Source organism: Quercus suber, unplaced genomic scaffold, assembly GCF_002906115.3.
Source record: "Quercus suber isolate HL8 unplaced genomic scaffold, Cork oak 2.0 scaffold_87, whole genome shotgun sequence".
Lineage (NCBI taxonomy): Eukaryota > Viridiplantae > Streptophyta > Magnoliopsida > Fagales > Fagaceae > Quercus > Quercus suber.
This window is the reverse complement of record NW_027069552.1, coordinates 799,984-825,105: the sequence shown is the minus strand read 5'-3', so window position 1 is coordinate 825,105 and position 25,122 is coordinate 799,984. Positions and strand designations below refer to the sequence as shown.

Sequence of the window (25,122 nt, the reverse complement as noted above, 5' to 3'; positions counted from 1 at the left end):
ATAGCAATCACATTCATTGTTTTATAAATGAAAATTCACCTACCAGCAACCATAAAGTTACAACAACAAAATGCATTACACTTTCAGATTTCAAAGTTCTACAATTTCAATCACTCTTCACAAACAGCAGATCAGGTAGGATGGAAAACAGTTTCAAATAGTGATAATGCTTTCTCTTTATTAGCGCTCCGCCTCCCCTTGAATAGTAAGCGGTAAGTCATTGGTTCAAATCTAATAATAGTTAAAACCGGCTGAAACCCTGTTTTTGCTACGTACTGTCGTTCATGTCTGACTGTCATTCCTCAGTTGACTTACTCCAAGGCATTGGTAAGTCCTTTGTTGTACTGGGGATCACTAAGCAAAGAATACCCACAGCACCACAACCATACACAGCCCACAAAATTTAGTTCAGAATTCAGAAAGTTGCATGTCAGAAATTACAGTATAGTTCTGAAAAGTGATAAAACAGTCCCCTATTACAGAAGAGGATTCTTTTGCACACAGAAATAACCATTGATTAAAATGCACCAGAGAAATGAACAAACAAAATCTGAAATTACTAAAGGATCAAACCTCATCCAATCAACCAAAACTAAATCAAGAACCAAAAAAGAGTCAAGTGGGTATCTAACTAGAAAAAAATATTAAAAATTTTATTCTTCACGTAATTTATTTTTTGCCATCAACCAAGTGGTGCCTCAGTTTCTGAACTGAACCCAGATCAGAATGCACCATAATCTTTAAGAAAATGACCGGAAACTCACAAATAATTTTTTTATTTTTTCTTTGAAGGTTAATATCAATTCCTGTAGCATAAGATCAATAGGATGCAAAAGAAAAAAAAAGAGTGTAATAATCATGTGATCACAAAAACGAACCCCTCATTTTAAGTATTCAGTAACTTTCAGATTCTAAAAGGCCAAAAAACTACACTACAAATTATATCAAAAACAAAACAAAAGCTCTCCCCTTAGCATGTAGCCATCGACAAAACATAATCCATTCAAGAAAACTAAACAAAACAGAACTCAAGAAATTGGGGGAAAAAAAAAAAAAGGAAATAAGGGGTAAAGTAGCCAAACGTCAACCCTTAATGGACACATATAATAAATATAACCTCTGTTAGCAGAGAAAGTAAAACCTAATATGTGACCCCATCTTTTGATTCAAAATGTTGTATTGCTAAAGCACATCCCTAAAATTCCATTACTCATCAATAGAAAATCAGCTCACGACCTTCTTTTTATCTCTTCATTGGGTTGCGAAGAAAAATTTTCAATAAAAACTCAAGAACTAACGCCAAAGGGTGGATGCATGCACATATGAAAAATTATGTGAACATGAAACACTTTATAAGTCATATACTTATACAGAGCAGCCCAAAACACCAAAACCTACAAATATTGAAAAAAATAAAATGCTAAAAAATCAACGATTATTGAACGACAAACATGTTTTTTTTCTACACATATTGAAGGGCTAAACCTCATGATGCCACCCCAAAAAAAAAAACAGGATTACAATAAATCAAGAAGAAAGCATCAAAATAAAGAGTATAACACATCAAGTAACAAAATGCAGACCTTGGGTATAGGTGCTGCAGAAAAGAAGCGAAACAGAATGGGTGTCAAATTAACAATTGGAAGGAGGGAGAAGTTTTATTTGGCCGTTTTTCTTTTACCAACTGCCTATTCCAATGAATGCAGACCATCTAATGACTTAGATTGTCCCTGATGACATTGTGCACCTTTGTTTAGTATTATTTCTAATTTTCTATTTCAAAGAAGGCAGTAAATAATCAAAGAATATAATAATTCCAAATTGGAAAAGATTATAATGTTAGTAAAGTAGGAAAAACAAAGATTATAATCTAAGGCCAAAACATTGAAAGAGAGAGAATAGACATCCGGATTTTAATTCAAATTCGAATAACAAAAAGTAGTGGTAAGGATGTGAAATAAGTAAAAGGGAGAATTGGCTGAAGAAATCAGTTTGTAAAGACAGAAGCTGGCTAAAACATGCAAATCAAAGCCAATTGAAATAGAAATAGAGTAAATGAACAAAATGTAAGACAAAGTATGAGATAAGTAAAAAGAAAATCAGCATTCAAGCAAACTATAATAATAAAGATCCATGGACAAATCAAAAACATTAATTGAAGACAATTAGTGAATTAGTGGATCAATAGAAGTACGTAGATTTTTTTTTTTTCATCTTTATATCCTTCAGGTTTTTTTTCATCTTTATATCCTTCCATTTAATTTGTCTAATTATTTAAGCACTTGACTTAATTTAGGTTAGTTTGGAATCTCGGACAAATGCAAAAACAAATGCTATATTGCCTAAAAAAATTGGGCCTGCTACATTTTTAATCCAAATGTATAACTGCCCCACTGCATTTTATATATATTTACTATAATGAATCATTAAACAGATAAATACAAAAATAAATAAATTAGGAACTCTCATTCAGATGATGGCAGGTTCATGCATTTTAAAGGGTTCTTGAGGCTTTCACAATAATTTTGTATGTTATAGTAGCTTCTAATTGCCATAAAATCTGAAGCATTTAGATGGTACTTGCAGCTTTTACTGGACAGCTATGGTATATAAACTACCAACCAATTTGGAAGGGAAAATATGCTAATTTGGATTACTGAGAAAACAGTGACATATTCTTGTGCAGGTGCATGAAACTGTATTAGGAAGAAATTCCCCAAGTTTAAATCATGAAGATCATCATCTGGTTTCCCAAAGTAATTCCAAAGCATGTGTTTATAGGCTGGTTAAGGCTAACGGTTCACAACAAAATGTCCACAACAGATTGAATGTGTAGTGATGGTGTGCTAATCTTGATACTCAGTGTGTTCTTTGTAAAAAGATAATTGAAAGTAGGCATCACTTGTTTTGTGATTGTTCATTCTCGATGAATATATGGTGAACCATAATGAGCTGGTGCCTTTAAAAAATCCCAAAGTTCTGTTGGCATGAGATTATGCTCAAGGATGAGAATTGTGTCTAGATTGGCATTCTGCTCTACTATGTATCATATTTGGTTTGAGAGGAATGCTAGTATTAATCAAGTAAGACTACCTTCTGAAGAGGCTATGGTCAAAATGTTCAGGTGGGAAGTGAAGAACAGGGTTGAATGTAACAGTTACTGAAATTTTGTTCATAACAGAAGAATAGTAACAGTTAATCCCTAAATATTCAACAACATAATTTTAAGCAATATGTTGGCTATTTAATCAAGTTCAATAAGGGGAAAAAACATAATTTACTGTCAAAAAAAAATTCATTGATTCTTTAAAACAAAATATACATTCCTTTAAACAAATATACAATCAAATAGGGAACATGATTTTTTAGCACAAACATTAAAAAGGTTTTACACTTTTTAGTTTCAGGTAATAGATGCGCAAAGCAGCAACATTGAGCAATCAACCATTATTAAATGGCAAACATGTTTTTTCCTACACATTTTCAAGGGCTAAACCTCTTGATGCCACCCTAAAAAAAAGTGGATTCAAAGTAAAGAGTATAACACATCAAGTAACAAAATGCTGGCCTAGAGTATGGGTGCAGCAGGAAAAGAAGCAAAACAAAGTGGTGCCGTTTGTTTGAGGATGTAGCAATTTAGGGATTTTATTAAGTGGTGTGAAACGGTTTAAGTTGTTAAAAAAAATTTATTAATACTTTCAAAAATAATTTGTAATTGTATTTGAAATTTTAAATATCAAAGAACAAATGGGTTTTTCATTTATTGTTAGTGGAGAGAAAAAAGTAAAGAGAGAGGAGCAGCAGCAATTCAAAAGGCTTGAAAAGTCATCTAATGGCTTAGGTTGTCCCTGATGACATTGTGCACCTCTAGGGTTCTGCCATTCTTGTCCATGCCGTAAGAATTAATATTCACAACAAAGCATCTAAAGAAAGAGAATGAACATTCGAATTTCAATTCAAATTCGAACTCAGAGAATTGATACGTACCTTTAGTCGATTTGTGTTTAGTTCCGATTATGTTGGCCACAAAGTTGCGCCGATCTCTATCTCCGTATCTCAAATCCCTAAATTGACAGCAACCCTAAAGAAGACAATAGGGTAAGAGATTAAACCAAAACTAACCCGTCTATTTACATAAATTAAACAAAACTACTCCTAACTAAAAAACCTAAATCATAACCAATCATACCAAAATACCTGAATCATAAATAATACCCAAATGAATCTCCCAACAAAAACCCCACTTTCTAAAACTAAAAACAGGACATATGGGCGGCAACCTAACGGCCAATCCCTATCTTCGTATCTCAATACCTTTGGGACGAAAGTTTGATCACACGATTCTCCACAGGATTGCAAGCCTCTTTTTTTTTATCTTTCCCTTTCTCTGTATCGCAGTATCGCTTGCTTTTTTTGTTTAGAGAGAGAAAATGTTAAGCAGTCCGATGAAAAGAAATCGGTAGGGTTTTTTTAATTGCAATGTTATTTTTTTAACCAGTTATTTAATTTATCCTTTTTTAATTGCAAGCGTGGCAGAGTTTTGAAAGGCCAAACGTTGTTGAACATCATCATTCCCAAATTTGTTTTCAATATGCAACATTAAGAAGTAGGAAAGCAACAACAAAAGGCTTGCTCTTGTGACTACATTATTAAGTCATGTTACAAATGAAAAGAAGTAACTGCATAAACTGAGAAATCAACATAGAACATGTAAGGAAATCAAATGATTTAATTGTCTAAATAGCTGTATGTTATTGCAAAAAAAGTGTTGAAGTTACAACCAACCAAAAAAACAAAACCCAAATAATGAATTTACTATATATATATATATATATACAAAATATAGAGATGAAGGATAACAATGCAACAACACATCAGGATTCCAAAGGTAAGCACTGATTAATCACATCAAGTGCAACAACATAAATAGAAAGCTACATGATAATTTCTGGACTCTTGCAGAGAAAACAATACCATATTTCCACATAATCATCAAAATTCTAGACCATGGGACCCTCAAAACCTCTCTAACAAAAAACAGAGTGCCATTTAAGAAAAACAGACATCAGTTGCATACCTTATCCAAACTCCAATACCAACAGTATAGAATGCCTCCTGAACAAACAGCCATTATTATGTTTAGAAATAGAAAAATCAAGCCTGTCAACAGTGCCTTGTCATTAATAACACCAGATTTAGAAAAAACCTGAAGCATTCTATATCAGAGTCAAAGTCCTTTTTTCCCATGTACCCACCACCCGTATGAGAAAAAGAAAATTAGAACCTTAAACAGGAGATATTACAAAAAAAATCATCATATTCAAAATATTGTCACTCTATTTTAACTGAAAAGTTGAGATTCTTCCAAACAGAAGTATATTTATGTTGCTGAATTACATGCTCCTCCTAAAAATAACTCCATCATTGCCCAACCTTTCATTAAGCTTTGACCTATATCACATTAAAAGTAAGTCCCTCTCTCCCACCCTCAGTTTCACAATGATTATAAAATTAACACAATTATTATGTAATAAGAAGTAAATTATTGATTCCATACAAACAAAAAGAAACTATAAAATAAACTGATACAAACCTGAAGGAGAAAGAAGCCAATGATTTGAATCATTTAGGTACTATTAGGAGAATTATACACATCATAAAACTTAAATTATAAACAATAAAAATAAATTTTAGAATAAAAAACAACAGCAGAATTTTATCAAAAAAATTGTAAGCATATTAATAAAATGTATATATTGATTATATCTTAGGCATAGCAAAGCTGATCAGTACTGTCAATTTCAAAAACTTAGCAGTCTCAATTTTCAAAAGAGAAAAAATACTAATTGTAATGAATTTCATAAATGATCACTCAAAACCAAACCAATCTAATTCAAGCCAGAACTAACACAACAATAATTTAAAATGTTAAAAATTAACAACTGGCCAAATTACATATCAGTGGCATGCTAATGGAAGCCTAACTCAAAACCAAATCTAATTGAAATAGCTAAGTCTAAACCAATCCAACCAAGAAATTCAAATCTAAATCATTTACAAACCCCAGATTTGAAAACGAAAAGGAAAAAAACAAAAACAATAACTTTACCGGTTACAGGTATACGGCGGCCTGTCTCTCTGTGCCTTACGGACTCTATCTGGGTGTATGAGATCCGGCAGAAAGACCTAACATAAGATTGAAAAAGGAAAATAAATATTAGAAACGGAAATACCCAATGATTTCAATCCTGTACTTAACAGGCAATGGATAGCCATAGATATTTCTTCTCTCTTGGCGCCTACGAACTCTGCTTTTTTCTTCTATCTCCGTATCCCTTAATCAAAACCGAATCTGACCCAAAATACCAATCTATATCATAATTAACACCCAATTGATTCCCCAAATAAAAACCAAAAACCCTAAATTTTTAAGTTTAAAACAGAACTATAGCAATAGCGATTCCGATTCCGATAGTCGGGTAGTGAAGAAATAAGCGGACAGTTAGATGAAGAAATCTGACAGGAAGTGAGAGACATCTTTTCATTCTTTATTGCAAACTGCAGTTTTTGATCTCCCGATCTCTCTCTCCTTCTCCGTTCTCTGCCTCTCTATTTCTCTGTCTCTCTTTCTCATTTTCTCTCGGTCTCTCTTTCTCCTTTCTCCGTGTCGCAGTCTCTTTTTTTGTTTTTGTTTTTTGGGTCTTAAACCGTTAGAGCATCCGCAGTGGGCTGGTTAAATGCTAAATATAAAGGCTATTTAGCATTTAGGCCTAAAATATACTCAGCAATTGGATGGCTAAACTGGTAAATGCCAAATTTTTTTGGCATAGCACTACAGTACGATCTCATATATAAGATCGTACTGTAGCGCTATGCCAAAGCAAAATATTGTATTTTAATCCGTTCATCCCCTCTCTCTGTCTCTCTCTCTCGCCATAGCCTTCTTCTTTTATCAGATCAAAAGCAACAAATCAAAAGAACAAAATAGTAACAACAAAACAAAACTCTCATGAACCAAACCTCTCCGATCAAATGCCCAATCTGAATTCCTCTCATTTCCAATGACCAACGTGTTGGTGGCCGTCGAGTGGCAACTTCTTGGCGACCGTTACTACCGATGCAGTGGAGGCACATCAATCTCAGCAGCAACAAAGTCGCCTACACCCCATTCGGCGGTCCGGTCACTCTCAGCCGCGACGATTCCAAGATCGTCTAGCTCTACTCCGAGTCCGCACTCCGAAAGCTCCAGCTCTTCAACTCCATCGGCGTTTCTCTCTCCGACGTCGTTTGGAAGAACCCCGGCGGTCGCTTGATCGATCTGTCATGGAGTGACAATCATACTTTGGTCTGTATCGTTCAGAGGGAGGGATTGCTGAGATTTTATTGCTAGCTTTTTTATCTTTGAATTTTTATGGTTGTTGGTTTTTTTTTTTGTTTGGGGTCTATTACTGAGATTTTATTGCTAGTTTTTTGTTTAGGGTTTATTGATGAGATTTTATTGCGATGGTGGCAAAATTTTTCTGGTCTTATTTGTGGTTCCGGCGTGTGGGTGGTGGCTGGGTTGCTGGCCAGTGGGTATGGCTGAATTGGGTATGGGTTTGACATGGATGGTGGCTGAATTTTATCTCTACTCTTTCTTTCTTTGTGAGTATGGTTGAATTGGCATGGGAGAGAAAAAAAAAATGAAGGTTTTTTTCAAGTTTCAGCAAGGCGTGTATGGTTGTTCTGGGTTTAGGTTGGTGGAGGGTGGATGAGAAAGAGAGAAAAACAGAGTGAGGGAGAACAGAGATGAAGGGAGAAGGGAGAAGAGAGAAGGGAGAGATTTTTTTATATTATTTTATTCTGTAATATATATTCTTTTAATATATATGGTGGTAAAATAAAAGTTGGGATGGTGGGTGTATTGTAAAATGATATTGTATAATTGATAAAGTAGCTTTTTGAGATGGTAAAATAGGATAGGATGGAATTTCCGGATGTGGATGCTCTTAGTTTTCTTTTTTATACCAAGAGGGCTCCAAACAGTATTTAACGCAGTGAAAAATTATAATTTATAGGAAAACAAATGACTTCTACCTTCCCGGATTCCATTGTAAGAGCATGATAACCCCCTAATGCACGTGTATGGAGAGTGCCGTCTGCATTAGTGACCCAATGCATCTCTGAGGGGTGGAGAATTCCTTCTATCTATATGTCATTTTTGGAATTGAGCTTGGCTACTAGACACGCTGAAGTGACTTTATGGCCAATCTTGGATGTTCTGTTTTGGGATACTTTGTCCATTCACCATCATGAGCATCATTTTTTAAAATTTCGAATAAGAATTTGTGACAATATTTATTGCCATGTGGGAAAAGATACCCGTAGAATTCAGGTTCAAAATGAAGACATAAGTAATACTCATTGAGTAAATACCACATGTAGAGGTAATGTGCAACATTCCAATTGGTTATCCAAAAGGCAAAAGGGGTTTTCCATAGTTAGTCTATGTCAGGAAAGACAGCTAGGAAGTGACATTGGTGTTTTTTAATGTACTCATGAAGGGTCCTAATGATTCTTTTGGATCTGGCTTGGAGGGTCAAAGTTTTTATTTGGTCTTTTATATCTGGAGGGAGGGTTTCTATCATGGTAAAGATATTATCAGGTTCTGCAAGGGGGGGGGGGCCTGAGGATGAGGATGGATCAGTGATAGGATATACACACAGGGGTGGAGGAATAATAATGGTATTAAGGACAGGAGGCTTTCTAGAAAGGTAGTCAGTGATGAGATTATCTTTACTTTAATATGTTTTACCTGGAAAGACCATTGTGAAAACCAATTTGACGATCTGAGTAACTAAGGGTGTGAAAGCATTTTTCTTTTGAACTGAAGCATTTTGGGAAAGGAAGACATATCCATTTCTACTAGAAAATTATGCCCGAGGAGATGGAACTGAAATTTTTCAATCCCATGTTTGACTACTAGGATTTCTTTGAAAGTGGAGTGGTAATGAAGTTCTGAAGGCTTGACTGCACCACTTTTATATCCACAAATACTTCTTTTACCATCAAGTTCTTCAAAAAGAGTTGCTGCCCAGTATTCATCACTTGCATCTGTCTGCAGTATTCATTTACCTGATCAGAAGATTATGGAAAGACACAAGAAAAACAGAAACAGGGAGTGTAAGAAGATTATGGAAGCAGATAAATTATAGAAACTAGTAAATAACGTAGGCCACTAATAAAATATAAAAGATAGTATGTGCATAGGGAATAGAACACAAAACAAGATATAATAAACCAACTGATATTATTAGATTGAGAACCTTTTTTACATCAGACACCTGAGACTTAGAGGACATTTAGGCTAACTATGAAAGCTTCCCTCTTCTCTCTCTTGCCTTCTCAGGCTTACATGGTCTCTATTTATAGGCAATACAGCATACATTATACATATCAGGAAAGTAGGGGCCTCATTTATGGATTTACAAGTGTTAATAATAAGGGTAGGGGCATGGCTTAAGAGTCTTCTAGCAGATGAGGATCTGCAACCATATTAATTCATATGTCAGGATAAGCTTCTGAAGAGTTGGGGCTTGCTTGGGGCTGGTCAACAAGTGTCATGCTACATAGGAGCCTATGTGCAAGAGTGGATTACCCCAGATATACTTCTGACAAAGACATAGATAGTGAACAGTGAAAGATAAAGGATTACGTCTGAAGACGTTTCTAGGATCATTTTTTTTTTAAGTCTAAAAGATATCTAATCCCATCCATCTCTTCCTTGGAGCCATTCTTCATCAACATCATCTGGATCATGGTTATGATAGTGAGGGTCATCATATCCAGCAAGAGGATTAGGCATTTCCCAATGATCTTCATATGGCCATTGTTGTCTGCAAACATCTGGATCAGTTGGTATTATTTCAGGGAGGATTCCTTTATTAAAAGATTCTGCCATTGTAAGAGCATAATAACAGGATACCCAATGAACATCTGCATGTGTATGGAGAGTGCCGTCTGCATTAGTGACCCAATGCATCTCTGAGGGGTGGAGAATTCCTTCTATCTAGATGTCATTTTTGGAATTGAGCTTGGCTACTAGACACGCTGAAGTGACTTTATGGCCAAATCTTGGATATTCTGTTTTGGGATACTTTGTCCATTCAACATCATGAGTATCATTTTTTAAAATTTCGAACCAAAATTTGTGAAAATATTCATTGCCTTGTGGGAAAAGATACCTGTAGATTTCATGTTCAAAATGAAGACATAGGTAATACTCATTGAGTAAATACCACATGAAAAGGTAATGTGCAACATTCCAATTGGTTATCCAAAAGGCAAAAGGGGTTTTCCATGGTTGGTCTATGTCAGGAAAGAAAGCTAAGAAGTGACATTAGTGTTTTTTAATGTACTCATGAAGAGTCCTAATGATTCTTTTGGATCTGGCTTGGAGGGTCAAAGTTTTTATTTGGTCTTTTATTTCTGGAGGGAGGGTTTCTATCATGGTAAGGATATTATCAGGTTCTGTAAGGGGGGGCCTGAGGATGAGGATGGATCAGTGATAGAATATACACACAGGGGTGTAGGAATAATAATGGTATTAAGGACAGGAGGCTTTCTAGAAAGGTAGTCAGTGATGAGATTATCTTTGCCATTAATATGTTTTACCTGGAAAGACCATTGTGAAAATCAATTTGACCATCTGAGTAACTAAGGGTATGGAAGCATTTTTCTTTTGAACTGAAGCATTTTGGGAAAGGAAGACATATTCATTTCTACTAGAAAATTATGCCCGAGGAGATGGAACTGAAATTTTTCAATTCCATGTTTGACTGCTAGGATTTCTTTAAAAGTGGAGTGGTAATGAAATTCTAAAGGCTTGAATGCACCACTTTTATATCCACAAATACTTCTTTTACCATCAAGTTCTTCAAAAAGAGCTGCTGCCCAGTATTCATCACTTGCATCTGTCTACAGTATTCGTTTACCTGATCCTGGAATCTGCAAAGGGGGAAGCTTTTTTGCTAATTTCTTCAGTTGTTGGACTGCTTCTGTATGAACAGAATTCCATTCTGGAGGTGATTTCTTCAGTAATTGAGCCAAACAATTCCTGTATTTGGATATCTTTGGGATGAAATCTGACATATAATTGACAATTCCAAGGAACTGTTGTATTTGCTAGGCATTTGTGAGCTTATCTGGAAATTCACCAAGACAACTATGTGAGGCTACAAAGTGTATTTTTCATCTGCAATATTTACTCCCAAAAAGTCCATGGAAGACTGTCCTATGACCATTTTCTTTTCTGAAAGCATTATCCCTTGAGATTTCACTAAATTATAAAATTCAGTGAGAACAACTTTTCATGGGACTCTTCATCCTTTGAGAAAAGGAGGATATCATCCACATAAATTAATGCATTTGTTAAGAGGGGCTGGAACAACATTACCATTGCTTTTTGAAATTGGGATAGAGCATTTTTAAGACCAAAAGGCATGACAGTCCATTGATAATGATGGTCAGGGATGCAGAATGCCGTCTTGTATCTTTCTTTCGGATGGATTCCTAATTGCCAAAATCTTGCTTTGAGATCAAACTTTGAGAATATTCTGGCATTGGAAAGATGTTGAAAAAGAGCACTCTTATTTGGCAAAGGAAATTTGTCATCTGTAAGGAAATGATTGAGATCTTGGTAATTGATTACTAATCTAAGTTTTCCTCGTACTTGCTCAGCATGCTTGTTGACATAAAAGGCTTCACCTGCTCGTGGGGAGGTTGTAGGTTCAATGAGGCCTTTTGAGAGGAGGATAGAAAGTTCTTGCTTGGCCAAGGTTAGGTGTTCTAGATTCATTCCTCTGTGACTAGCTTTTGTGGGATTAACATCTTCATTCTTTTTGAAGGGTAAATGGATGACGAAATTTAGGTTTTTCCACAAAGGGTTTGGGTTTTTAAGGAGGAATTCAAAGTGGCTATTTACACAGCAATCATTGATAATTTGAAATCTTAGAGAATCAAAGGGATCAACTGTAAATAAATGAGGAACTTGGGTCCAGGTGAGAAGGTGTTGTTTATGCATGAGTCCTTTTGAGGACCATCTAAGGCTAGGTATTTGATGAAGGAAATCAAATCCTATAAGAATGTCTCTACCTATAAGAGGGGAGCCAAGGACTTGGTGTTTGATGGTGAGTGTTGGAAAAATTCTGATGAGGATGGGCTTGCTTTTGAAGGTGATCAAGAATGTTTCTCCATTTGCTGCTCTGAACATCTGATGATGTGGTAACCAACATTCTTTGGGTAATATCTTAGGATGAAGAATTGTTGCTGCTGCTCCTGTATCAAATAAGGCTATTACTGGAATGAGTCTGACATAAGTATCAAGAAGAATATTTACTTGGGCTATAGGTGTGGGACTGGTTAGGGGGGATATGATGGGTTGGGATGTAAAGATGGTTTGGATTTCTAGATCTGAGTCTTCTTCACTGTCTAGATCTAAATCTTCTTTAGAAGTAGAATAGCCATAACTGCCAAGGCCTGAGGGGAGTACTCATCATCCAATGAAAAGAGTGATTCTACATCTGAAAAAGGGGTATCATTTGCATGAATCTGTGCTTGCTCCAGAAGTTTTACTGCCTTTTCTCATTTTGGACAATTTTTTGCAAAGTGGCCCGGTCTTCTACATATAAAACGGACTTTTGAGGTTTTTCCTTTAAGCTGTTTTTTTTTTAAGGAATTTCCATTTCTTCATTCTGAAGGATTTCTTCTTCTAGCTTGCATAGTGTTTTTTCTTCCAAGAATATTTTTTGAAATGATCTCTTCTTTTTGTTGGGCAGGCACAATTCTTGTCATAACACTTGATCTGCAAATCTTTCATTTTATAATTATCCTTGAGTTTGCCATGAATCTTGTCAATTTCAGAAAGAAATTTTCTCTGGTTGTAGAGTTTTTCTAAGGCAATAAGCACATACTGATAAATTTCTCCCAAGGAGGCTTGCTGCAATGTTATCTTTTGGAGATTCATCATGCGAAGAGTCTCATCTCCCAATGGTTGTGGAAGGGAATTGAGAAAAGTATGTTTGGAATTAATATCATCCATAACATTGAAAGAGTAGTATCTTCTTGACATTCTGTCAAAATGTTTCTCCAAGTCTTTCCTTTCAAATGAGTAGCATTTCATCAGTAGGAATTCTTCTCATGCTACTTCCGTGTAATGAGTCACAAAGCCAAGAAACTCGTTATGGATTATCGTGAAAAAATCTTTTAGTGTATTACATTGAGCTGCTTGTCTTTGCCTGTATTCTCCTAGATTAATCCACCATTCTCTCAATCTTCCAGTGATTCTTGCAACAAATTTGGCAATAATCTGGAAAACAGTGGCATTTGGAGCTTGGAGTTCTACTATACACCAAGAGTACATGTTAAAAAACTCTTCATGCCATTTAGAGGGAGGGATATTGTCAAGGGTGAACAGATGTTTGGAGTCAGTGGTTGATGAATAAGTCAACCTTGTTTGGTATTCAGGGACAATAGGTGGTGGAGGAAATATTGGTGGTGGAGGCAGAGGCTGTTTGGGTCAAAGAACATCATCTTCTTCTTCTACCTTTGGTTCTGCATTTGTCATAAACACCTCCTCTAGACCAAGAGCAGACAAGTCTAACTCAAAATCCTCAATTATAGGAAGTACAAAGGATTCTCTTGAATCAGTATGGGTGAGGGTTTTAAGGAATGATGAAATTGGGTTTGGGGGGCAGGGTCTACAATCAACATGTTCATGTCTGGAGGCCTTGAAGAAGCACCTATAGTTGGATCAAGAGGTTGGTACAAAAGTTCTTTGTCTTTCTTGATAGAAAAATGTTCATTTTGTGGTTTATTTTGAGGTTCTGGTTGAGGTGAAATATTATTGGTTATGGCAAAAAAAATTCCACTTGGCTTAAAAGGATTATGATTTGGATGTGTTATGGCTAATGGTTACAGATTTTGATAGGGAGAAATTGGGGAAAACGGAGAGGTCGATGGTATAGACAAGTCCTAATATAATGATTGGCGAGGCTGAAGGGGCATATGGACATGTATCGGAGGAGTCTGAGGAGTTTCCTTCTGTAATCCTTCCATGGATTAAAGTTGTAGCAACAACTGTCTTCTTTCTTTTTCTTTTTGCCTAATTAAAGGAAAAGAGACAGATAAGTCTCTAACTGTAGATGTGATGGTTGCCAATTCTTGTTCAACTGCTTTAATTTTCTTCTTCAAATCCTCAATAATGGAATTTGAGGAGGAAAACGTATGAGCGACTACCTCAGCCATCTTTTGTTGATTATCTAGAATCTTTGAAAGGACTTGGTTTTGAGCCACAGCATTTTCTGCTTGCCAATTTAAAGCTGCTTCTGCTGAGGAAACCTGCTTCTTGGTTCCATTTGGATTAACTCCAACAGGGTTTTTGATCTTCCACACATGTTTGGTGTTGGTTTGAGGATGATCAAAGCTTTCTAATAGAGGGAAATTCTGTGAGTAGGAAGGTGAAGCTTGATCAAACACATAACATGGTAAAGGTTTTTGTGTATGGTTTTGGCCAATAGGGAGGGGTTGGCATTTTGATAATTGGGGAAGGATTTTTTGGTAGTATGGGATTAATGGGGGTTTCTGGTTTTGATTATGCTTTTCTTTGCATAGGGAGGGAGAAGGAGGAGATTGTTTTTTGGTTCTGGGATAGAGAACATAATAGTCAAACTTTCTAGAGGATTCCCCAAGGAGGTCAACTTCTGGATCTCTTACTTCATATCTTTCTTTAAGTTTTTGCTAAGAATATTTCTTCTTTTTCTTGAATTTTCTTCTACAAATGCTTCATCTTCTTGGCAGTCAACACAATTGCAAACATCCCACCATATGTGACCAGAAAGTGATTTTCCTTCGTAACAAGACTTTCCGTTTTCACCAAATGCCTTAATTTTAAGACTATTTTCACCAACATATGAAATCGGCTGGAGCATTGCAATTTGAGTTGGGAAGACTATTACATCTTTCTTTTTTTAGAGGAGCCGTTATAAATCTTGTCTCCACTTCTCCATTTGCTTTTCTGATAAAGAACGGTTCATTTGACTGAATTGGCTTAGTTGCTTGGTGAAGCATCTCATATTTTGTAATCCATGACTCTGGGAAGATAGAAGTCATTTGTTCCCTATTCAGTTGTCTAGGAACAAATGTACACAATGGTGTCGTTCCTGGATCAACTTGAATCAATAAAGCATCATTGGACTGGGCTAGATCTGGTACTGCCATATCAAAAGCATGATTCTAGAGTCTATAGGCCAGCTAATAATGGAGTGTGGTAGCAAATGTATCTTGCACCTGAGAAGCTCCTGTAATCTGAACTTGTACTTTAAGAGCGTCACAAAGGTAAGGATCTCTGAGGGACATGTTAAAATTGGGAAATAGGGTTACAAAAACTGTTCCTGCATTGAGAGTGGTTTGAACAGTTCCAATTACTGCATTCTGGTATTCTAGAAATCTGGAATCAAGAAGTGAAATTTTGGAAGCTATAGGAAGTCCCTTTCTTCCGTGAAAGGTTAGTGCCAGCCTTACTGCACCAAAATGAAGATAGGTGTACCCTTGTTTTTGCCATGGAATCACAAACTCTCTAGGAAGGGCAAGAGTGATGAAATTTTCTGTTTCACTTGTTGGAATATTAAACTGGTCAAACTTAGAGGCTTGAACATATTCTTTTATAGTAGAAGGACAAGAAGGACCTAACAACTTTTTTATAGATTGTTTGAAAGAGGCTTGAGGTTTATCAAATACAGTATAGGGATTTACAATAGGGAAATTAGTAATAGGAATCTTACTGTCTTCAGGAATATGAGAAATTTCATACAGGGAGTCTAACCTATTTGCAGTAGATTTACGAAGAGAAAGGTCAAAGGCAGGACTGGTTGTGTCTGTGATTTCTAAGGATATATTTGCCACGATAGTTTCTTTGAGAAAGAACTGTCTACCAAAGACCTAACAGGACTAAACACCAACACAGGCTCAAACGTCCACAAGGTTACTATGGAAAACAAGGTTCTTTGGGACTTCTATGAACAAACTCCTTAGTGTTCTACTTGATTATCAAATCCAGTGTTCTGATGTGACTTATACAGAGGATCCACATATTGTGGGAACACCATCGCAAATGCCAAGCAAATACAACAGTTCCTCGGAATTGTCAATTATATGTCATATTTCATCCCAAAGATATCCAAATACAGGAATTGTTTGACTTAATTACTGAAGGAATCACCTCTATAATGGAATTCTGTTCATACAGAAGCAGTCGAACAACTGAAGAAATTAGCAGAAAAGCTTCCCCCTTTGTAGATCCCAGGATTAGGTAAACAAATACTGCAGATAGATACAAGTGATGAATACTGGGCAGCAGCTCTTTTTGAAGAACTTGATGGTAAAAGAAGTATTTGTGGATACAAAAGTGGTGCATTCAAGCCTTTAGAACTTCATTACCACTCCACTCTCAAAGAAATCCTAGCAGTCAAACATGGGATTGAAAAATTTCAGTTCCATCTCCTTGGGCATAATTTTCTAGTAGAAATGGATATGTCTTCCTTTCCCAAAATGCTTCAGTTCAAAAGAAAAATGCTTCCACACCCTCAGTTACTCAGATCGTCAAATTGGTTTTCACAATGGTCTTTATAGGTGAAGCATATTAACGGCAAAGATAATCTCATCACTGACTACCTCTCTAGAAAGCCTCCTGTCCTTAATTTCATTATTATTCCCCCACCCCTGTGTGTATATCCTATCACTGATCCATCTTCATCCTCAGGACCCCCCCTTGCAGAACCTAATAATATCCTTACCATGATAGAAACCCTCCCTCTAGAAATAAAAAACCAAATAAAAACTTTGACCCTCCAAGCCAAATCCAAAAGAATCATTAGGACCCTTCATGAGTACATTAAAAAACACCAGTGTCACTTCCTAGTTGTTTTTCCTGACATAGACCAACCATGGAAAACCCCTTTTGCCTTTTGGATAACCAATTGGAATGTTGCACATTACCTCTACATGTGGTATTTACTCAATGAGTATTACCTATGTCTTCATTTTGAACTTGAATTCTATAGGTATCTTTTCCCACATGGCAATAAATATTTTCACAAATGAGATAGTCACTCATACTTTTTCCTCCTCAAATTCCCTTATGTCTGAATTTAGATAGGCAGTTATCCTATTTGTCAGCACCGCCTTAATTGTAGGAATCCATTTTCTCTCAGCTTCTGTTATTATATATAATAATAATATATAGATATAGATATAGATATAGACTATTCACTAACCCGTGCGATGCACAGGAAAATCTTATGAAAGTATAGTTTATACATGAAAGATTTTTAATTTTACATGAACTATCATAGTTTTAATAATATTTGAAAAATAAAATAAAAAGTGAAAACTCAAGCCAATTCAAGGTGAACCACTGCAATAACAAAGGCAATCCTCCCATTCGTTTTCAGCAAGCCATATCAAGTAAAAAATCACATTTGCACAAAACCTAAACAGACATCAACAATTTTACCAAGTTTTTTGCTAACTTCATAATAATTATGGAACACCTTGCAAGCTTTAATCACCGCTAGTACATAATTGATGTTGAAGTTTATACATGTTTTGCATGTGGTATTACGTTTTAGGGTTTTATAGATGTGGCAGCCAAATGATACATGGAAAGACTTTTATCACATAATAATGATGCAGCAATCAATATATAAATATACTGCGTGTAACAACATTTAAAAGGAACAAATAAAAAATAAGTGTACTCATTGTTTTGAATTATCCATTCATCTTAATCAAAATTTAACAAAATAAATTTGATAAAATAGTTTTCAAATGAATAAAACTTTATAAAGCTTGAGTATAGTTTCCTCTTATTTGCAAAAGTTTCCACATAATTCATCCAAAAAATTCTATAACTCTTCCCAGACCTTTTTTGGATAAGTGAATGACTCTTCCCAAACCTTACCAAACCTAAAAGAAAAGATTGAAAGAAAACTTTAAATCAAATAATCATTCACAAGAACAATTGCAAACAACCATGAAAATTTTATGACTTGAGTCTTTATTCATTGAAATTGAACAATTAGATGTTTCCTACCATAAGGTTTTGGATTCTAACTCCAATTCCAAATGCCATGTTGCTTAATGTAAAGTTGTAAACTGTCAACTTCTCATCTTTTTTAGGAATCCATCACCTCTTCTTAAAGGCATCATCCTAGCACACTAAGCCTTCACCATCCTTGTTAAACTTTAGCCCAAACAACTATATAAAGATGCTTGAATCCCAAACATACTAAATAAAAATCCAAAACTTATCATATGTATATATCCCTACACTTTTTTAATAACCAAACTGAAATTATTTAAAAAAAAAATACAAACTTGCACACAATGATACAAAAAGAAAGAGGGTCCACTGGCAGCCCATGTAAAAAATACTTGTAGTCAACAACAATGCAATGCAATCTACTAGATAGATTAAGATCATTCACCCAAAACAAAAACAAAAACAAAAAGTGCGAAATGGGAAGGGACATAGATAATAAACTTGAACATCTTAGTAAATCCTATGAAAATTTCAAAGTAATCTGACTTTCAAATTAAAATTTGCTAGAGCACACATAAAGGAATTTAGGATTTTGAACAATATTAAGTCAAGATCTGTAAAAATGCACAAAATAGTCCATCAGATTTGTGTAGACAAATCATCGAATTTAAATGGGATTAGTTCTAAAACTATTAACATCAAATGGAGGAGAAAAGAAAACTTCATGGGAATGAAGATAAACTCACTCTTCTATGTTTCGCTCATCGCAAGTAATTTTGAAAACAATGCACATATCTTTAACTCTCATTGCACCTTTGTAGTTAGACATAGAAAGATAGAAGAAAAATGTTTAAATCAAACTCAAACACTCAACAAAATAAAATACATATATAGAATAGATTAAAAACCATCTTTTCTATAGGAAGTAAGGTTAATTTAAAAACACAAACTAGTCAAGTTTTAGATTACCAATATTGATGCAGCAAAAATTAGTAGAGATCGTCACTGATATCAATGTCAACAACAGCTCCTTAAATCTCAACCATTCCAAATAAAAGATTTTCTCTCACTTTGAGTAAACATGAAAAATTCGAACCAAAGTTAACAAAATGCTTAATTGGACATGTAAGAACTCTAAAAGAAAACTGAAAAAAGCACACTTAGTGTGCGTTTGGATACCGCTTATTTTGCTGAAAACTGAAAACTGAAAACAATAAAAAAAATAATTTCCAGATTACTGTTCACTACTGGGTTACTGTAGCTTTGCCTTAATGCACTATTCATGTCCCATGAATAGTGCAAGAGGCGCTAGTCCAAAAAAAAAAAAAAAAAAACGCAAAAACATGCAAACGCAGACGTGATCCAAACAGGCCTTTAGCAATTTTTTTTTTTTTTTTTTTTTAAATTTCTCCTCCCAAATGAAATCTCAGGGCAGCTTTGATTATACCAAAATGTGCATAAATATTAATTATAGCTACTGCATGCAAAGCAGTGAAATTGTCTAATTTTGAACAGTTCCATAGTGGTGCACACTACACAGTACACTCACTTGGCCTTCTTGCTTGGTTTGAATTACAGTCTTTTATGTTCTAATATTACAGGACAGGTTTAGAAACGTATTGGGCTTTTCGTTTTCTATCTTTCAAAGATGTTAACTGACAGTGAAAAATGCTAAAAGCTTTGTAACTTAGAGAGAATATCTGATCTCATAAAAGAGAAAAACAAAGGTTCGAATCTCCCTTCCTCACTTAGTATAACAATTGTATTATTTTAAAAAAAAAAAAATTGACAATGAAGAATGAAGATGATGGTAATGTCTGAAAAACTTCCAAACAAATTCTCATATTGATCCTTAAATGAATAAATAAATGTGTCTTTGCATCATCTACAAAATAAAATTTTCAATACCATTTATCACAATCCAAGAAAAATGTTAGTCACATCTCAAATTACAATTAAGGATTTTTGTGAATCATCTATATAACCAAATTCTACCTAAACACTTAGGATACATTTGGAGAACTAATTCAATAAAAATATAAAACCCATATCAGCTAGGTCTCATAGTAAAGTTGGTTCATCAATTTTACTAAGATCTAGTATTGTGTTTGACAGCCACCTTAATAGTTAATCAATAAATAAAGTAACTAACAAAAGAACAAAAAAGTTATGATTTTATATAAATGGCAAAAAGATAGTGTCTTATACTTTCAATGACCATAAATATAATCCAAGCTTTCAGGGCATTATGATTTCACTTTAAACAGTAATCTTTCAGTCTGCAATTCTCAACTTCTTCCCTAAGCAATCCACAACTACAATACTACTTTGGAAGTGGGCATGGCCAAACTCCCAATTGTAGTGGCTTTCAACCACAAATCAATAAAGTAAGAACACCTAAAGTATTTGTCCATTCAAACAAAGTTTGAAAGAAGATCAGCTTCAACTCATGATATTATGAAATCCCCTCAAATCCTCTCTCCCTCAAAACATCCAAGCAGGGGAAGGGTAACTCTCCACCCCATTCCTCATCTTTCCACTCCTCTACTATCCTTGTAAACACACCTGAGTCAGGGATTGGACTTAGCTGAGTTAGCTCCCTCATTGGTTTTTTTTTTTTTTTTTTTGGATCGGTAGATGTAAAACTTTATCGGAAATGAAAAAGGGGCACAGGAAAAAAAAATTTAAAAAAAAAAAAAGCTAGGTAAACAAAGTGTACGAAGGGAAATAAAGCACTATACAAAACTACATATATATTGAAAATCAAATTAAGAAGATACAGGGATACCACCTAAGCTAAAAGTACAGTTTCACCACAACTAACTAGGTACCAATCCAACTATAGCTTATTTCATAAATTAAAACCTACCTTTAGCATAAAAAATAAGACACAAAAAAGAAAAATGATAAGAAGGAAAGTATACAATGTTTTGCCAAAGCACACTCTGTATTCGATATAGATAAGACTTAAAGAGCAGATGTCCTATGATAGCAGCTACCAATCAATTTGCCAAAGCATAGCATAGAGATATAGATAATCTTTAAAGAGTCCATATTCGATCAATTTTCCTAGACTTTTCTATCTCTCTCTATTTCTCAATTAATCAATTACTCTCAGAATAATAATAAAGATTAAAAACCGAGCAACAAACCAATCCATATAACAAAATGTAATAAGGGAAACAAAAATAATCAAGCAAAAGAATGGAGCAAAAAAGAACTAAGATTTAGATATACCTCAACTGAAGCAGGCACTGTCAGTATTTATACATCGTGTGGAAAGAAAGACAGGAAGGAAGGAACTCAGAAAGGCAGCCATTAATGCGAAACAGTAGAGTAGGAAGGTAGAGGGCACAATTTCAGACTCTCTGTTTTCCTTCACGGTTTCGGTCTCTTTGCTCTCCTCACGTTATATCATGCAAAACCCTTCAAGGTTCCACACTTCTACCTTCCACAGTTTTTATTTTTGTTTTGTTTTTCCTTTTCACCCTCCACGGTTTTTATTTTTTATTTTTTATTTTCCTTTAAGCTGAAAAGGCTTTCGGTTTAAGCTAAAAAGACTTTGGGTTTGGGTTGATAGTGGAAGTAAATAAATAAGAAGTGGGCTAGGATTTATTATACAGATTTATTATAGGGCTGGGATTTATTATGCCAGAGTTACTATAATTCTGAAATTTTCAAAAACCATTTTCAAATTGTAGGACAAATAAAAAAAAAAAAAATTGGAATGACATGGTTGCTGACATGGCGCAGCCTGAGCACAACAGTATTAGACGCTACGTTTTAGCTTTTAGTAATATATAGAATATAGACTAGCGCAAACCCACGCAATGCGCGGAAAAAAAAAAAAAAAACTATTTACTATAGTGAAAAATACTATATCTTTTTTAAGAACTCAAATGATAAAGCTAAAAGCTAATGATTAATTAAACCAATATAATTTTTTCCTATCAAGGGTCTTAAATTTAAGTATCAATTTCAAATTTGTGTGCTTTCTATAACAGGAAGTCTCAAACAATAGGATGATTAAATAAAGATGGATTGAGTATAATATTATTAACAGAAATAGTTTAAAATAATAATTAAAAAAAAAACCAATAAAATGGACAAAAATGCAATTGTAATTAAAAGTTAAAAGTGAAATTTCAAGTTCTACTACAATCTCTCACAACATATTTGGTTCACAAACTACAATCATTGTTACTCATACGGAGTTTGGATTGTGCACCTATACTTGCAGCTTAGAATCTTGACATTGAAATTGATAGATGGTAAATTCTCTTTAGAATCATGTATATCATTTGAGACCTCAAATACTTCAAGTACTTTTTTTTATCCACATCATTGTTATTAATACTATTCCGTTCTGGCCGGAATATCTCGTACCGATGAGTAAATTGAAACAGCAACCACCCTTGTTCCACCTCGGGTGGAATTTCGGCCCATTTCGGGCTATTCCAAGAGTTTCGGTCCGTTTCGGTCAATACCGGCCGAGATTAAAGATTCGGCCGGTATGAATCTTTGGCCTTTTCCCCTAAATTTGATGTCCGACCCACTGCCTTACCAGAAAAAGAAATTTATAAAAAAAATAAATAATAAAAAAAACAAAAAATAAAAAAAAAAGGCTCCACTACCTTTGTCTCTGTTTAAAACGAAGAAGAAAAAACACAAGAATGAAAAACGATAATGAAGAACAAAATGAAACAAACACAGTAGAGAAAGAAAGAATTAGAGGAAACAAAAAATAGAATAAAAAGGAGAGACCGAGACAGAGCACTGGTGAGTGGTGAGGCTTCAAACTTTTGAAAGTTGAAACTCTTGAATAAGAACATTAATGTAAGGTTGAATTTAATCAATCATTCTGTTGGCTTTATTCCGTGCCAAATTTGCTTGTATTTCAGCATTTAGAAATCTTGTATTTAGATGGAAATCATGTCAGGGTAATGTGTGAGAGAGTGTGAAGAAATGCTTAAGAATGTGCAGTGAAGCAGGGACTCGCGACTGGATCTTATGGGTGGGTGGATATGGTGGCCGGCAGGCTGGGTTGTGAAAGAGAGACACAGAGGAGAGAGAGACAGAGAAAGAGAGAGGAAGAATAAAAATAATAAAAAGAAAGAATATTTAAATAAAGTGTTAAAAAAATAGAAGTTTTGATGTAAGGGATGTTGTAAAGTGATGTGTTATATGTTATAAAATTGGGTTTTGAGATGGTAAATGCTAAATTTTTTTGAATTGTTTATGGAATGCTCTTAAGAGCTATTTGTGACTGTTGATTTCAGCCCATTGGATATTAGGTGTTTGAAAGAACTTGGAAGCTTACGAAACTTGTTTTCCTATCAAATACAAAATTTATTTTCTTGTCCTGTCTTCAGATTGCAATGAAGCATGAACGCATAATGGATCATTTCTCTTCCACCAGTGAATTTTTAAGTCAGATACAGTATTTATTTTCTAGCTTCAGCTTGTTACTAAGTGACCTCAATTCTTTTATTTATTTAAATATCACATATCTAAAGAGGTAAGTGCCTTGTGCCTGAGGGTACTGAGGAGAAATAAGCGACTTAATCTCACTCCCCTCCTAAAAATGGCAGTCTGGGAAAGAACTTATACAGCCTCTACAACTGTTGAAAAAGTTGTTTCTCATTATGACCGAGTACATACAAGTAGTGCTTTCACATAGAGAGGCTCTTAACAAATTTATATGCCAAATGCGTAGGGTGTATGTATGCATGTAGATATGCATAACACTCGTATGTAAGAACAACAAAAAAATTTGTCCCCTCTTAAACACCATTCTATCATACAGATAAATGCGAAGAAAACTAGTAATACACAATGATGGAGCTATATGGAATATAATAAGTGAATAAAAATTATTAACAGTGTTTCAAGAGAGAACTAATGAACCATAACTGCAAACAAGAGTAAAGATATTGTTTGCAATTGAAAAAATACATCTCATACAAGCATAAGGTGAGAAGGTGGCAATTGACCTTTGAAAAGAATTTCTGTGCAGTCTTTGTTCCTATATGTTCTGCGCATCACCAAGTAAAACACAAAAAGGAGAAAAAAGCAACGGATCTCCAATTAAGAGGAAAGTACATAAAAATAGAATTTCATATCATTTCCTAAGAGGAGATAGCATATATATATATATATATATATATCCAAGGGATTCAGCTTAAGATATCTCTTAAAATCCAATCATCCTATATTTGTATAATAGATTGCACAAAGTTCAATTTGCGCCCCTACCTGACTAACCAATTAACTATATGTAAAGAAATTAACAGAGAAAACAAATATATATTAAAGGTACAAGAGAGTAACCTTCTATCCGCTGCCATGCTCGTCCATAAAGCTTCAAGGCTTCTAGAAACCTACTATGCTCGTCCTCCGTCCGTCTCTCCCGTTGCTTAGTTATTGTATATGGTTTTCTTGCCTACCATTAACAGAAATTCATAATTCACATATTTAGCTTCTTAAGTATGACATTTAACTTTCAACAAGCAAGCAATCAAAGCTCAAAATAACAAAATTTAAACTATAATCCCCCCTCTCTATTCATCTACTAGTATCACCTTAATAACCAGCTCTTCCCCAGAGGAGTATGTGTCCATTACCGGACGTGGAGCAGCCAGCGGGGCTGCTTCAAATCCTATCTACCGCGCAAAAATTGATGCAAAAACACGACTTCTTTTCTTGCGAGGACATCAAATACTATAAATACTAAAGCCACCGTTGTCAATAACAAAAGCTGATATGCCGATACTACTGCTGCAAAAAAAAAAAAAATATTCAAAAGGGACAACAAATTGGTGGAGATCCGTCTCTGTATTTAACAGCACGTTTTTTTAGCGCATTCCAAATTCACAAGCAAGTTTTTCTTTCTTTTCTTTTGTACTATTATACTACAAAAATAGTTGAAATTCAAATCCATTCAAAAATAAAGTTTTTTTTTAGAGAATCCACTACAACAGAGAGAGAGACGCTTCTCCGAATGAACTAAAAATAAATTTCCTTATTCAGAATTCTCACCAAAACGA

The 25,122-nt window shown here is 34.8% G+C and overlaps 1 long non-coding RNA gene across 1 annotated transcript; it reads right to left on the bottom strand.

Moving 5' to 3' along the window:
• Window positions 1-24,087: 24,087 nt before the first annotated feature.
• On the bottom strand, window positions 24,088-24,701 carry LOC136067839 (uncharacterized). The gene is made up of 3 exons (XR_010629252.1): window positions 24,658-24,701; window positions 24,407-24,518; window positions 24,088-24,110 (listed from the first exon to the last, which is right to left on the bottom strand). It is a non-coding gene; the product is annotated as an uncharacterized LOC136067839 (long non-coding RNA).
• Window positions 24,702-25,122: the final 421 nt, after the last annotated feature.